We start from the raw sequence: 15,060 nt of genomic DNA on the forward strand, positions 1-15,060 counted from the left end.
GGACAAACAACTTTTTGTTGGCTTTTTTCCTTTGTCAACTTCTGAATACCTTCTGTCGCTCTCCAGCCCCGGTCCCTCCACTTAAGTTACTGTTTTAAGCCAGTTTACAGTGTATGTTAGTGGCAAGAGCCTCTCCCTCCACCCCTTCTCATCAGACGCTGGGGGCCCTGCTTGACTTTCCGCCTTCCCGATGCCCTTGCCCCGCCTGGGGAAAGGAGAGAGGAGACAGAGTCCTGGCTCCTGACTCTGGGCTGCTTCCTAGGGGCTCCCAGGCTCTTTTAGGACCCAGTCCCCCATCCTGCTAGGGGTGTGGATTCTAGTAAAAGAGCTGGAAATGTGAGACTCTTCACCAACCCTCTAAAGGGGAATCTCAAACCCAAACCAAGAACTAAGTGTGTGGGGGGTGCACTGAGCACCTGCCAGGCCCTTGGCTGAGAAGACTCCTTGGGTCTCTCCAAAGCAAATCCCATAGCCTTGCACAAGACCCCCTCCTGGGAGGCACGGGCCCGACATACTCCCACCTGTGTTCCATTCAATCTGTACAGAAATATTAAACATTCTCTGCCTACCAAAAAAAAGGAATAGATGGGCTGGGAAGGTGGCTCAGTGGTAGAGCGCTTGCCTTGCATGCCTGAGGCCCTAGGTTCGATTCCTCAGCATCACATAAGCAGAAAAAAAAATCCGGAAGTGGCGCTGTGGCTCAAGTGGTAGAGCGCTAGCCTTGAGCTGAAGAGCTGAGGGACAGCGCCCAGGCCCAGAGTTCAGGCCCATGACCGGACCCCTCCCCCCCAAAAAAGGAATAGATGCCACTGGCCATCAATCAAAATGAAATGAAGTCTGTATTTCCAAGAGACATCTGCACGCCACTGCTTGAACCATGCTGCAGTTATTTTTTAACTGATTACTTTTTACCTAGGCCAGTCTGGATTGTGATCCTCCTATGTGTGCTTTCCCTACTCACTTGAGATGATAAGTTCTGATACTGTGCCCAGCCATTGTGCCTCCCCATTAGCTGAGAATGCAGATATGCACCACCACACCCAGCCTTTGGTTGAGATGGGGTCTAATAACATTTTTGATGGGACTGACCTCAACTGTGATCCCTTAAATTGGCTAGGATTTCAGGCTTGAGACCCTTCTCCCCCCACCACCCCACCCCCGCACAGGATAGCTATTTTATGCAGCCTGTGGAAAGGTTTTTCACTTAGTCAGGTCTAGAGTTCAAATTAAAATAAAATGTTAAAGTGCCTTTCGAACTACTTCCCAGTCTCTTGCCCAAGGCAGTGTTTCTCAATGAATCATACTTGCAAATTCGTTTTTGTGACTTGGGACAAATAGGATGTCTCTGGATTTGAAAAGAGAGGGCTGGTCGAACAGGGTTTGTCTTTTGCCTTTTTCCCTAACCCTTACATTTCTTATCCTGAAAGAAAATTAGTTGCCATTCTTTTGCTGGGTTGTTGTCAAGATAATTGATCTTTCCAGATCTCAGTTTTGAGTAGTGGATGAAGTTGAAGCAGAATGCAGACATCCTAAAATGTGACCGTTTAGCTTAAACTAAAGACCCGTGAAAGCCACTGGACTTTTTTTTGTTGTTGATGTTGTTGTTGTTTGTTTTTTGTTTTTGTCAGTCATGGAGCTTGAATTCAGGGCCTGGGCACTGTCCCTGAGCTCTTTTTGCTTAAAGCTAGTGCTCTAAACACTTTGAGCCACAGTGCCACTTGTGGTTTTCTGGTGGTTAATTGCAGATAAGAGTCTCACAAATTTCCCACCAGGGCTGGCTTTAAACCACAATCCCCAGATCTCAGCTACTTGAGTTGGTAGGATTGCAGGTGTGTGCCACTGGGTGCCTGGCTTCAAACTGGAGGATATGTTGAAAAAAAAAATTCTTGCCAGGTGTAGTGGCACACACCTGTAATGCTAGCTACTCAGGGAGCAGAGACCCAAAGGATCATGATACCAGGCCAGCCTTGGGCAGAAAAGTCAGAGAGATTCCACCTCCAAAATAAGCAGCAAAAAGCTGTGTTGGCCAGGTGCCAGTGGCATGCCTGTAACACCAGCTACTCAGGCTACAGATCTGAGGATCATGGTCAGAAGCCAGCTCAGACAGTAAAGTTCATGAGATTCTTATCTCCAATTTATCACCAGAAAGGCGGAAGTGGCGCTGTGGCTCCAAGAGCGCTAGTCTTGATCAAAAATGCTGAGGAAAGAATGCCCAGGCCCTGAGTTCCAGCTACATGACTGACAAAATAAAAGCTGTGCTGGAAGTGTGTGCCTCAAGTGGTAGAGTGCCAGCCAAGTAAGTGTAAGGTTCTGAGTTCAAACCCTGATAGTTCTTGGCATCTTTCTGAGCTACCAGGAAGCCAAAAGAAATTATTCTTTGGAGTGAGTCCTTGCTGCTGCTCACACTGACCAACTGTTCTTCCCAGGGAGATGCTGTGGTCGATGGGAACCAAGTGTTGGGATGTGGATGGGTTCATTGATTTGTTCTCCATTCATCTACCCATCCTGTTAATATGCCACTCACACATTGACTGGTGCACTAGGACACATCGGTGAACAAGCCCGTGAAAGTCCCTACTTCATGCAGCCTGCGTTCTTGTGCCCATCACAAACGATGCATCTTATAGAAAAATGCTGGAACTTGGGAGAGTGTCTATTACAGTAGAAAAAGGTTAATGGCTTAACCTAAAAGCGAACTCAATTTTTAGCCCTGTCCTCAAATAATAGGCTGAAATCCTAACCTCCACTATATATTTTGAGGATGCTGGGGATTGAACCCAGAGACTTACGCTTGGTAGGCAGATGTTCTGGCACTGAGACATACCCCAGCCAATGAGGAGGTAAGGCCTTCGGAAGTGATTAGACCATGAATAGGGGTTAGGGACCTTATAAAAGGGCTTCAGAGAGCCAGCCCTCTCTCTTTCTCCCCTTTTCCCTCTCTCCCCCTCCCTCCCTCCCTTCCCTCTCCCCTTCCTTCTTTCCTCCTCTCTTTCCTCTCTCCTCCCCCCTTCTCTCTCCCCTCTCCCCTCCCCCCTCTTTCCCCCTCTCTCCATCTTTATCTCTCTTGTGCCAGTACTAGGGCTTGAAGTCAGACGCTCATTCTCTCATTTGGCTTTTTCACTGGTGCTCTACCACTTGACCAACATCTCAGGATCAGGATTATGGAGTGATGGAAGCCTGAACACCAGTGATCACGTCTGTAATCCTAGCTATTTAGGAGGCTGAGATCTGAGGATCGCCATCACAACCAGCTCAGGTAGGAAAGTCTGTGAGACTCTTATCTCCAGCTAACCAGGAAAAAGCCCAACGAGGAGCTGGGGCTCACGTGGTAGAGCATCATCCTTGAGCAAAAAAAGCTAAGGGACAGTGCACAGTACATGCAAAAAAAAGAAGAAGAAAAGGAGTGATAGACTCTGAATCGTGGACTGAAGGATGATTTGGTTGATGAGTTGAAAACAGACTGAATGGAGGCAAGGGTAGAGGCCAGACCAGGCCAGCAAGGAGGCTGTTTTAGCAAAGCTAATCTCTTTCCTGGACTTGGCAAGTTGTGAACGCTTCCAGATGGACCCCATGGGGTAGTGGCAGGGCAGGGGTGGGGCAGGGGTTGGGAATCCTGCCTTCGCATCTGTTTTGCCCACCTTCAATTAAATGCAGTGGCAGAATCCTCCAGTGAGCGGCCCTGTGTTCTGTTGGTTTGAAATAATAGAAGCACTTGTCAGACATGGGCCCATGCACAGGGCTCTGTTTACCCCCACAAGCAGTGTCCAGAAGCTTCTGTCACTGAAGATGAGGTATAGTAAGGACAAAGCATCTTGTCTTCCATTATTTCTTTGCTCTAGTCCCCAGGCTTGAACCAAGGGCCTCAAGCCCCAGCTCAACTTGCATGCTCACAACTGGCATTCTGTCCCACTGAGCCATGACTCCAGTCTGACTTTTTTTGCTAATTAATTGGAGATCGTTTATATAGACTTTTCTGCCCAGGATAATCTTGAACTGCAATCCTTCAGATCTCAGCCTCCTGAGTAGCTAGGATTACAAGTGTGAGCCATACCTGCTTCTGCTCTCATTTCAATTTGATAACATATAAGGAAAAATTTGGAAAAAAAAAAAAGGCAGAAAGAAGGATAATCGGAAATTAATACCAGATGACACTATTAGTGAAAATTTAGTTATAGAATGTGATCACATTCTTATTTCATGGCCTCTGACTCACTAGATTTGGGTCATTCTGGGTTAATGTTATGATGGGGGATATTTATTGCCTGCTTGCTCATGTGCCAAGTATTTCATTTATTCTGTTGTCATATTATTTCATTAAATCTTTTTCACCACTGTACAAATTCAATATTGCCTTTACAAATGTGGAACTTAGGCTCAGGGAAGTCAAGAATTTTACTCAAGGAATTGGAGCTTGTCAGTGATAATGCCAATTTCCTAGCTACCACCAAGCTGGCCGTGTTAGAAGCAGGTCCCTGAACCCCAAACTTTGCTCCTTTGGGCCACGAAACAGTGGTTGGTATTTCAAACAGCACTGCCTGAAACCCTGTGTTGACATCAGCTTCTTTTCAACTCATCTTTCACGGTCATGCCTTAGTTTCCCCAGTCTTCAAAGAAGACCATATGGCCTGGTAACTGTGACTGAGACTGTCTGACATCTAGAAAGAATACATTTTAAAGAGTTGTATCTTGGGAAGGTTTGATCAAATAATTGTAAAGGTCACAGACAGTTGACTTTTTGGATGCATGGCATTTTCTTAGGATTACACTGAGATGGAAACATTATGAATTATATAGAGATAAGGATATATACATACATATATATATATATATGGAGAAAGAGAGAGGGACCCAACTGAGATCAGTGCTTTCTAGCATTTTATTCTCTAGGTCTGGCCATCTACATGAAATGTCCCCCTCCATATTCCTTGAATGATAGCTAAAGGTGAGAGGTTTGCGGTTCCTCCCCCGCAAATCACCAATCTAGGTGCAGCTTCAGGTGAATTCAAATCTGTACAGATAAACTCTTGTTTAGTACCAGCTCTTTGTGGAAACTCCACTGCTTCTGATAATGGCCAAGTCATTCTCCCTTATCAACTGCTCAGGCGCTGATCCGGAAATCAAAACAAGGAGCGCTGGCAATAAAGATTCTGATCTCTAGGACACAAGTGACACTCACATCTCCATCTCATTCCACCGTCCCCCACACGTGAGGATGCCACTCCACACCAGGAATGTGTGAGAAATCCTAGCCATCAAATGAACTAATTTTTTTCTAGAATTAGAGCATGAAATCACACATATTCTGCTGTCTCTTTTGATACTGCCATAACAAACACAAGGCTGGAATATCTTGTGGAGGAAATGAATTTCTAATTAGTTCCTGAGATGTAGGGTGGTCATGGAAGATTACAGGCAATTGTACTGTAATAACTCAGTCATCCACTCATTAGTGACACCATTGTAGCTTTGCAGGACTGAGAGTTAAATGATTATATCTTGTGCTTTGGAAGGACATTTAGTTTGAAGGACTATCACCAGAAATGTGAAGACCCACTGGGAGTCTAGCTTTGGGTAGGCTATATCTCTGACATTTGGAATCTCTGTCTGCCTGCCTGCCTGCCTGCCTGTCTGTCTAGTACTGAGTTCAAATTCAGGGGTCCCACTTACTAGGCAGGTTGTCTATCACTTGAGCCACACCTACCAGCTCTTTTTGCTCTTGTTATTTTTCAAATAAGGTCTTGCATTTCTTCTCAGGTGTTCATTCTTCTGTTCATTCTTCCCATGTGGTTGGGCTAAGAATACACCACCAAGCCTACCTTTTTTTTATTTCTTGAGAGGGATTCTCCACAAACCGCTTGTGTCACCTGGCCTCAATCCTCAATCCTTTCTATCTCTGCCTCCCAAGTAGCTAGAATTACAGACATATGCCACCAAAATGGTTTCTAACTTACCAAATGATGGACTAGATCTGAGTTTGCAGACTGGCAGCCCAGGGGCTAAATATGTATAGTTTAATTCATATACGGAAGTAGTGTTGTAATTAAGTCAGCATTAGAAAAATAGATTCTGAACTCCTTGAAATTTTTTGGAAAAAAAAATCAAATGATCTACAAAGATCAAACTGACAGCAAAAGAGCAGCACTATACTGGAGTATACCAGTATTCCAGCTGTGTGGGAACCCACTACCCCATGCATTCCATTCACAATCTATATCCTACATCTGCATTCATCTCAGCCTCGGAGTATGTCCACTTCTCAGTCACTTCCTAGATAATCTGAGAAACTCACTAAACTAGGGGAGCCCCTTTCTAGAACCTGCACTGGTGCTGGCCATGAACCCCAAACCCAAATATAGTAGATTTAGGATGTATACTGCTATTGCATCTTGGTAGACATCATGGCCACTTCATTTGGGGTTATTTGAAGGTTTAAATGTAAAGTGCTATAGATTTTAAGAGTGCAGCTGAACCTTTTGAACAGTTAATTAAAATTTCTCTTAGTTCTGTGCATCTAAAGCAAAGATTTTGCATTTTAAAAAAACTGTTTTAATCAGTGGTTGTCACATTTATGAGCCAAGAGATTTCTTCCTCCCTCTTAACTAAAAGTGAGGTCGCTTGTCTGGAAAGTGTTTGAAACTTGCAACTTCTGAGCAGAAATTCTTTTTTTTGGGGGGGGTCCAGTCATGGGGTCTGAACTCTAGGCCTGGGCACTGTCCCTCAGCTCTTCAGCTCAAGGCTAGCGCTCTACCACTTGAGCCACAGTGCCACTTCCGGTTTTTTTTCTTTTTGCTTATGTGGTGCTGAGGAATCGAACCCAGGGCCTCAGGCATGCAAGGCAAGCGCTCTACCACTGAGCCACCTTCCCAGCCCTGAGCAGAAATTCTTAAAAGGTTAAATTTGGTAAATACAGAAGCCCCTAAACCAGTGCCTTTGTGAAGCCCATGATTGTGAATATCTGTTAGTGGCAGCGATGTCTTTATTTGCCCAATTAACAGAAGGGAATAGACTGAAATCCCAACTCAGAGGGCTGCACCCAACTTAAGTTGGGCCTGGGGTCAGCCTGATTCTTTGACAAGAATGTGAGACTGATCTCTTCTCTCCCCTGAAGAATTGCATTTGAATTGTGTTTAAAGTGCTCTTCACCTTCACAATAGCAAGACTGTAAATTTACAGTTGTCTGGCCAATAGTCTAAGCAGCACTTTCTGGTTCCTTGGGGGAGATTCATTTTAAGACAGTGTTCCTATCTATATCATTCTTCTCAAAAATCTCTGCCTCCTCTAAGACTAGTATATTTTTTCTTTCCCTATTTTTAACCTGTCTGAGAACTCACTTTCCTATTCAAATACCAAATTCTTCTTTAGGTATAACAGTCTGAGATGCAGAATTGTGCATTTCTGACATGCTTATGGTTGGAGTCCTTCCTACCTTCTCTCCCTTCCTTCCTCCTTTCCTTCCTTCCTAACGCCCTTCCCTCCCTCCCAATCTGGCCTTGCACTCACTGTTTAGCTCAGGCTGGTCTTGGAATTTGTGATTCAACCTCCCTCATGCACCACTTTGCTCATCCTTAGGATTAGTTCTTATGATTGAATCTGTAAACTAAACAAACAAAAAAAAAAACACATAATGATTTTGTTCCCACCATGAAAAATTCTGCAGACCTTGAATGTCTGCTGGGAAATTCTGTAGTGTTTCCTTGAAGGCCATTGTGTGACTGAGATGGGTGGCATCGGTGACTGTGGAACACGGCAGTGGGCCTGTCCTGTGGGCAGGCTGCTGATTGCTAAAAATATCAGACGCTTTCATATATTCCAAGTGCCTTGTCATTCTCAACATCGAAAGCTGCCTGATATCGAGAAGCCTTAATGACAAATTTGGGACATTTTATATCCTTGGGACTTGACTCTTTATCTTTAGAAAACTTAGAATTTGTAGTCAGGCATTTTCAGCTCTAAAAATAGAATTCAGAAGCCAATAGTCTGATCCATCCCCCATCTCAAAACCTACATATGAGCTGAATGAATGGGAAAAGGTCATTGAGCTTGCTTCTCAGATTTAAAATTCCCAGTAGTCCTACTTTACTTCAACTGGTTGATTGAACAGATAATATTCTCATGTCTATACTGTTCAATTCTTATAGTTTTCTCTTTCTATCAGGCATGTTTTATGTTGAGACTTAAAATGTGAATAAAGACATTTCTTGGGGGGAGGAAGGCTAGTACTGGGGCCTGAACTCAGGTCCTGGCCCCTGGCCATTAGCTTTTCCATTTGAGGCTAGTGCTCTACTACTTGAGCCACACCCCCACTTCTAGCTTTTTGCTGGTTCTCACTGATTGTCTTGCTTGGAATGGCTTCTGTGGTCCTCAGATCTCAGCCTCCTGAGTAACTAGGATTATAGGCGTGAGCCACTGGCATCTGGCCTGTAACTACTTCTTATAACAAATTTGCAAGATTTGGGTATGGATTACTTATGCACCCATCCTGCAGATGAGATTGCTGGACCTGACTCCTGGATCTTAGCGGTCATCGGGTTGCCCCTTGGCAGAAGTGTGGGACCTTAGCAATCATCTACCAGTCCTTTCCATGGGGGTGCCTCATCAACTGCTTGGGTCCTGTCAGGAGAACCATCTGCCTTCCCGTCCCAGCTCCTTCCTCCTGTCCCAGCCTTTACTAGTGAAGAGAAGGGGCTTTCATAGTCATTTATTCTTCACATAGACATTTGGAGGCATGAGCTCCTGCTGGGCTATTCTGCCTCAGTGCCCACAGGCTTAAAATACCACCTAAGGCCTTGTCTTGTTAGGAAACCTAACACCAAATTAATGGACAACTGAACAAATATTTCAGGGACCTCGGAAATCATCCTACCTTTGGAAAATCAAACTCTCAATTCATTTAGAGATCATTGGGTTTTAGGGTGAAAAATCAAGCTGGGCTCCAGTGGCTCATGCCTATACCCTAGCTACACAGGAGGCTGAGACCTGAGGATCACAGTTCAGAGCCAGCCCAGGCAGGAAAGTCTGTGAAACTCTTATCTCCAATAAACCACTCAGAAAACCAGAAGTAATGCCTGTGGCTCAAGTGGTAGAGTACTAGCCTTGAGCTGAACTGCTGAGAGACAGCACCCAGGCCCAGAGTTCAAGCCCCACGACCAACTGAAAAATCAGAAGTGACTATATTCTGTAATTCCATTCTGAAGCTCTGAGCCTTGTATGGAAATGAGGTCAGATGACGTGGTCAGGACTCACTCGCTGTTTTAAAAACCCCTCTTGAATGAGCCCTGCTGGGAACTTTTCCTTTAAAATGGTCTTGGGAAATGGGGGAGCACCAGAGGGCATAGATTCCCACAACCTCTAGGAGAAAATACAAATCTTGTCAGCAAAACAAGACAACCCAGGTGCTGGTGGCTCAGACCTGTAATCCTACCAGCTCAGGAGGCTGAGATCTAAGGATTGTGGTTCAAAGCCAGCCTGGGCAAAAAAGTCCATGAGACCCTTATCTCCAGTTAAACCACTAGAAAACCCGAAGTGGAGTTGTAGATCAACATGGTAGAGGAAGGGACACTGAGTCACAACTCAACTGGTAGAGCACAAAGAGGCTCAGGGACATAGCCCAGGCCCTGAGTTCAAGCCTCGGGATTAGGAAAAAAAACAACCTTCAAAAGTGGCACTATGGCTCAAAGTGGTAGAGAGCTAGCCTTGAATGAAAAAGCTCAGGGACAGTGTCCAGGCCCTAAATTCAGGCCCCATAGCTGTCAAAAAAAAAAGAGTGCAATATCCTGAGTTCAAGCCCTAATATCAACACACACACACACACACACACACCATAATTTTAAAAATGAAAAGAAATACAAGACAACGGACAGAAATATGTGAAAACCAGCCGGGCACATTGGGAAATGTGTCAGAACTCTGTTTAGAAATGAATGTTTTTGTGTAGACAGAAATAGCATAGCAATCCTTCCTTTCTGCTAGCAATGTGGTTGCGTGACACTGGGCTCTTAGAATACCTCGTCCAGGCCCGGCTTCCTCCCACCTTCAACCTAACTGCCCTCTTTCCACCCCCGGGGCCTACAGGTTCAGCTCAGCTTCTCTCCCAGTTATGGAGGGGCTGCTGCTGACAGCCATCCAACTTCGTCTCCTGTCCCCATCCCCCGTACCCTTCCACATAAAATGACCAGTGGACCTGGACTGCAGTACTGGGCTTCCTTGCTGAGTGATATAAGCTTTCACAGAAAGACACACAGTCCTGGTACTCTTTCATGAACCATCCTTCCTCCTGTCCATCCCATGGAACTTTATGTGCAATTAGTGCTTTGTTGTTGCTTTGTAAAGTAATAATAATAGCCTGGCACTGGTAGCTCATGCCGGTAATCCTAGCTACGCAGAAAACTGAGATCTGAGGATTGCTGTTCAGAGCCAGCCCAGGAAGGAAAGTCTGTGAGACTCTTATTTCTAATAATTAACTACTCTCAAAAAAAAAGTCTATGAGACTCTGGTCTCTAATAGACTACTCAGAAAAAGCTGGAGGTGTCACTGTGGCTCAAGTAGTAGAGAGCCAACCTTGAGAAAAAGATCTTAGTGACAGTGCCCAGGACTGGCACATCATCATCATCATCATCATCATCATCATCATCATCATCATGTAAATAGACCAAAAAAATGGAAATTTGGGAGTGCATGGAGTTTTGCATCCATCCATAAAAGTCATGCTCATATTAAGTTGATAGGGTTTCATTCTGTTATTTCGTTAAGCTATATTTTTATCATAATTATTTTGTTGTTTGATTTATTTTGTTACCTGTTTTTATTTGTCATTTGTTATTTATTATCTTATTTTGTTTAGAACATTCCATTTCCCAACAAATAAAGGAATAAAGGGGAGGCAAAATTTACCAAAATAATAATTTTGGTAAATCATCAAGTTGTAAATCACTTAGCTCTAAGTGCCTAGCACATAGTAAATGCTCAGTAAAAGTTGGCGAGTGTTAGTCTATCAGTATAAACTCCATGAGCACTTCCCTTTGAGGGAGAATATTAACGATCCATTATTTCCCTCTTGTGCGATGTGAAGTTATGAACTTGCTGCCTCTGGCCTTTCCTGTCTCTGTCTGTAAATGAGATGTGGTTTCTTAAAAGGCGAGCCCCACCTGATCTCAGGGTGGTCAGAATTTTCAGTGTTGCTGTGTGAGGCTGTAGGAGCCCAGGCCTAGCAAGTGTTGCTTGCTTGCTTGCTTTTTTTCTTTAGAAAAGAAAAGAATCCCATTACATAATTTAACAATCATTTTGTTCTGTAGTGAGATGAAAAGAATTTATCAGCCTTCAGCTGGGCCTGAATGAAGAAGCAAATTATCGAAATCACTGACATTAGTGGTTGGCTAGAGCAGGAATGTTTCCTACTGAATATTTGAAAGTATTTTGTACAATCTAATTGTGAGCGACAGGCGTCTCTGGGCTTCTGCTGCTTGGCTTGAGAACTGTAATTACGAGGCCTAATGGAGCCCCGTGGTGGGACATTTTCTCCAGCTGATGCCGGAGCCATGGGTGCACTCGTAGGCGGTCTGGTCACTGTGCTTTTCAAAATGGATTCAGAGAAAGGGCACAGAAATGTTTTGCTCACTTGGGGAAAATACTTTTTGTCATTCTTTCCAAGTATATGTCTTTGGTCTGTCCTGCTGGCATTAAAGCATGGCTTGCTACAGAATGGATCTTCCTTCCTTCCTTCCTTCCTTCCTTCCTTCCTTCCTTCCTTCCTTCCTTCCTTCCTTCCTTCCTTCCTTCCTTCCTTTCCTTCTTCTCTCCTTCCTTCCCTTCCCTCCCTCTCTGCCTCCCCCCTTCCATCCTTCCTTGCTTTTCTCCCTCCTTCCTTCCTTTCCTCCCTTCCTCCCTCCCCTCCCTCCCTTCCTCCTTACCTCCCTCTCTGCCTCACCCCTTCCATCCTTCCTTGCTTCCCTCCCTCCTTCCTTCCCTCCCTCCTTCCCTCCCTCCTCCCCTCCTGGAGCTTGAATGCTGTTTCTGAGCTTTTTGCTCAAGGCTAGTAGCCACAGCTCTACTTCTGGGGTTGTTGTTGTTGGGGTTTTTTGTGTGTGTGGTTAATTGGAGAGAAGAATCTCACAACCTTTCCAGGCTGGTTTCGAACCACACTCCTCAGATCTCAGCCTCCTGAGTAGCTAGGATTACCAGCATGCACCAACTGCATGCAACTAGAATGGAGTTTTCTTCACTTCATCTTGTAGACGATCTCCCCAGAGTAGAGGCAAACAGACACAGCCATGTCATAAGCACTCAGGCACCTCCCCTCCCCCCCCCCCCCCAGGGGCTCATCTACCCCATCCCTTCTGGCATTACCTTAAAAAACATCTTATATTTTTTAAACTCTTGGTAAAATACACATGTCAGTTTTATAACCATCACCACTGGGTAGTTCTAGAATTTTCCTTCACCCCAAGAAACTGTGTAAAGGATATGGAGTTTGGCACCATCTCTAGCAGCCACTAATCAGCTTTCTGTCTCTAGGAATCTCCCTATTTTTAAATACTCCATATAAATGGACTCTTATGCTCACAGCTTTTGTCTGGCTTCTTTGACTTAGCATAATGTTCTCCTGATTCAGACATGTTGTGTGGTACACCAGAACTTCACTCCTTTTCGTGACTAAATAATGTCTGTGTGTATGAATCTACCACACCTTTAAAAAAATCTATTCCTCATTTCATAGACATTTTGTGTTTTGTTTCCAATTCTTGTCTGTTGTGAATAGTGCAGCTTTGAACATTCTTGTCCAGGTTTTTGTTAGAGCAACTTATGTCAGTTCCCTGGCTCTAAATCTAAAAATGGAATTAGTGCCCCCATAAAGAATCTATGTTTAACTTATTGAGGAAGGCTCAGACTATTTGCCAGTTACTGGAGCATTTTTTATGTTGCCATCCACAATATATAAAAGGTTCCAATTTCTGTACATTTTTAAAGAATCAAAGTCATGCTTGTGGGTAGAAAGTGACAACTTCTTATGGTTTTTATTTCATTTTCTTAATGACTCATGTGTTCAACATCTTTTCATATGATTGTTAGCCATTTGTGGGTCTTTTTTAGGGGAATGTCTATTTAAGTTCTTTGCTCATTTTTAAAATGGACTTTTTTGTTGCCACACTGTAGGAGTCATTTATGTACTGTGAATACTAGACCATTGACAGATATATAATTTATAAGTATCTTTCATTTTCTGTGATTGGTCCTTTTTAAACTTTTACTAGTGTCCTTTAATGCTTAAAAGGAGTTGAGCATTATCTCTCTAAAAGATGAGAAGTTTTTTATGTGACCACAGGACCATATCATACTAACCATATTTTCTTAATATTCTAAGAGATCCAAGTCTCTCATCTTGTCATTGGCTCAACATTTTTAACAGCTGTTTAAAAAGTGTCCAAATAAGTGTGCCCATTGCACACTATTTAATACTAGAGACTGAACTCAGGGCCTCATGCTTGCTAAACAAGTGCTCTACCACTTGAGCTATACCTTCAGCTTATATTAGTATATCTATATACTTATTTTGGATAAAACCATCGATGTGATTCTATTATGCCTCTCCTTTAGTTCTGTCTCTATAGTCAGTCATGGATTGTTTGCTAATTATTCTGCCAGTCCTGGGGCTTGAACTCAGAGCCTGAGCACTGTCCCTGAGCATTGTTGCTCATGGCTAGTACTCTACCAGTTGAGCCAAAGTTCCACTTTCAGCTTTTTGGTAGTTAATTGGAAATAAGAGGCTCATAGACTTTCCTTTCCAGGGTTGCTTCAAACCACGATAGTCATATCTCAGCCTACCAAGTTTAGCTAGGATTACAGCTAGGTACCAGGAGGTGTGAGCCACTGGCACCTGGTAGTTTTCTTGTCCATTGTTACAGTTGGTCATACAAAAGATGGGATTTTTTAAATTCTTTTCTATTATCACTTCTCAAGATAATAACTTTGTTCTTGAGGGTCACTTTATTAATGCATTTAATGAACCATATTTAATGTATATTTAGATAGACAACATTGTTATTATTCTTGTCAGTGATCAAATTATCTTCTCTCTGGCTGCTCAGAATCTCTTCAAGTTGATTTCTGAGTGCTTTGTGGCCAGCAGTAGCTTCTTGGCTATTACATACAGAAGATCTCCAACTATATTTGGTTAGAATAGAGCCCATTGTAGCACTTGTGAAATCTTCCTAGAAAAGCTTTATATAATCATTTCCTCTTCAGAGAAGATAGCAGGGTTTCATAAGAAACCCAGCCTTTGTGGAATCCGAAGACGCCAAATCAGAGCAACCATTCAAAACCCTCTCACAGCGGGCACTGGTAGTTCATGCCTATAATCAGAGCTACTGGGGAAGCTGAGATCTGAGGATCCCAATTTAAAGCCAGCCCAGGCAGAAAAGCCTGCGAGACTCTTATCTCCAATAACCACCAAAAATGCTGGCGATGGAGCTGTGGCTCAAGTGGTAAAACACTAGCCTTCAGTTAAAAAGACTCCGGGACAGTGCCCAGGCCCTGAGTTCAAGCTGTAGGACTGGTACCACAAAACAAAATACCTCTTGAAACTCATTTCATGCATTTTTTACTGAGTTTTTATTAGACATAGAAAACATAATTTTGCCTGGAGATTTTTCACCGAGGAGATGTCTTTTAGGACCTAGTGATGTGATGCTGATAGAGAATATCAATATAAACGAAGCCATCGATGCGATTCTGTTATGCCTCTGCTTTGTCATGGATTGACTACTAATTATCCTGAATTCTTGACATCAAATCACAAAAAGCAATGTCCATACCTAATAGCTGGCTTTGGTTGTAGATTGAAAGAGGAGGATGGATGCAATGCATGTACTCTCCCAAGCCTAGGGGATGGATGTAAACACACAGACTGGTTTTTTCTCTTGTACCCTCTGCCTCGCAGTTACAAAAGGGGGTGGGGGCAGTATTTATTTTCTGCTTGTTTTATAAAGTTGCTGAGTACTATAATGAGTGTGTTATTTATAGAGTGCTTGGAGCTTTTTGGATGAAAGGTGCTAAATTAGAGTTTAT

General features: G+C 43.5%; 1 protein-coding gene across 6 annotated transcripts in view; it reads left to right on the plus strand.

The window, feature by feature from the left end:
- Window positions 1–15,060, plus strand: part of Tnik (TRAF2 and NCK interacting kinase) — a 394,212-nt gene that overhangs the window by 250,013 nt on the left and 129,139 nt on the right. The gene's annotated exons all lie outside the window — the stretch shown is intronic.

This window comes from Dipodomys spectabilis, unplaced genomic scaffold (genome assembly GCF_019054845.1).
Source record: "Dipodomys spectabilis isolate Male_0828 unplaced genomic scaffold, ASM1905484v1 ptg000050l, whole genome shotgun sequence".
Classification (NCBI taxonomy): Eukaryota; Metazoa; Chordata; class Mammalia; order Rodentia; family Heteromyidae; genus Dipodomys; species Dipodomys spectabilis.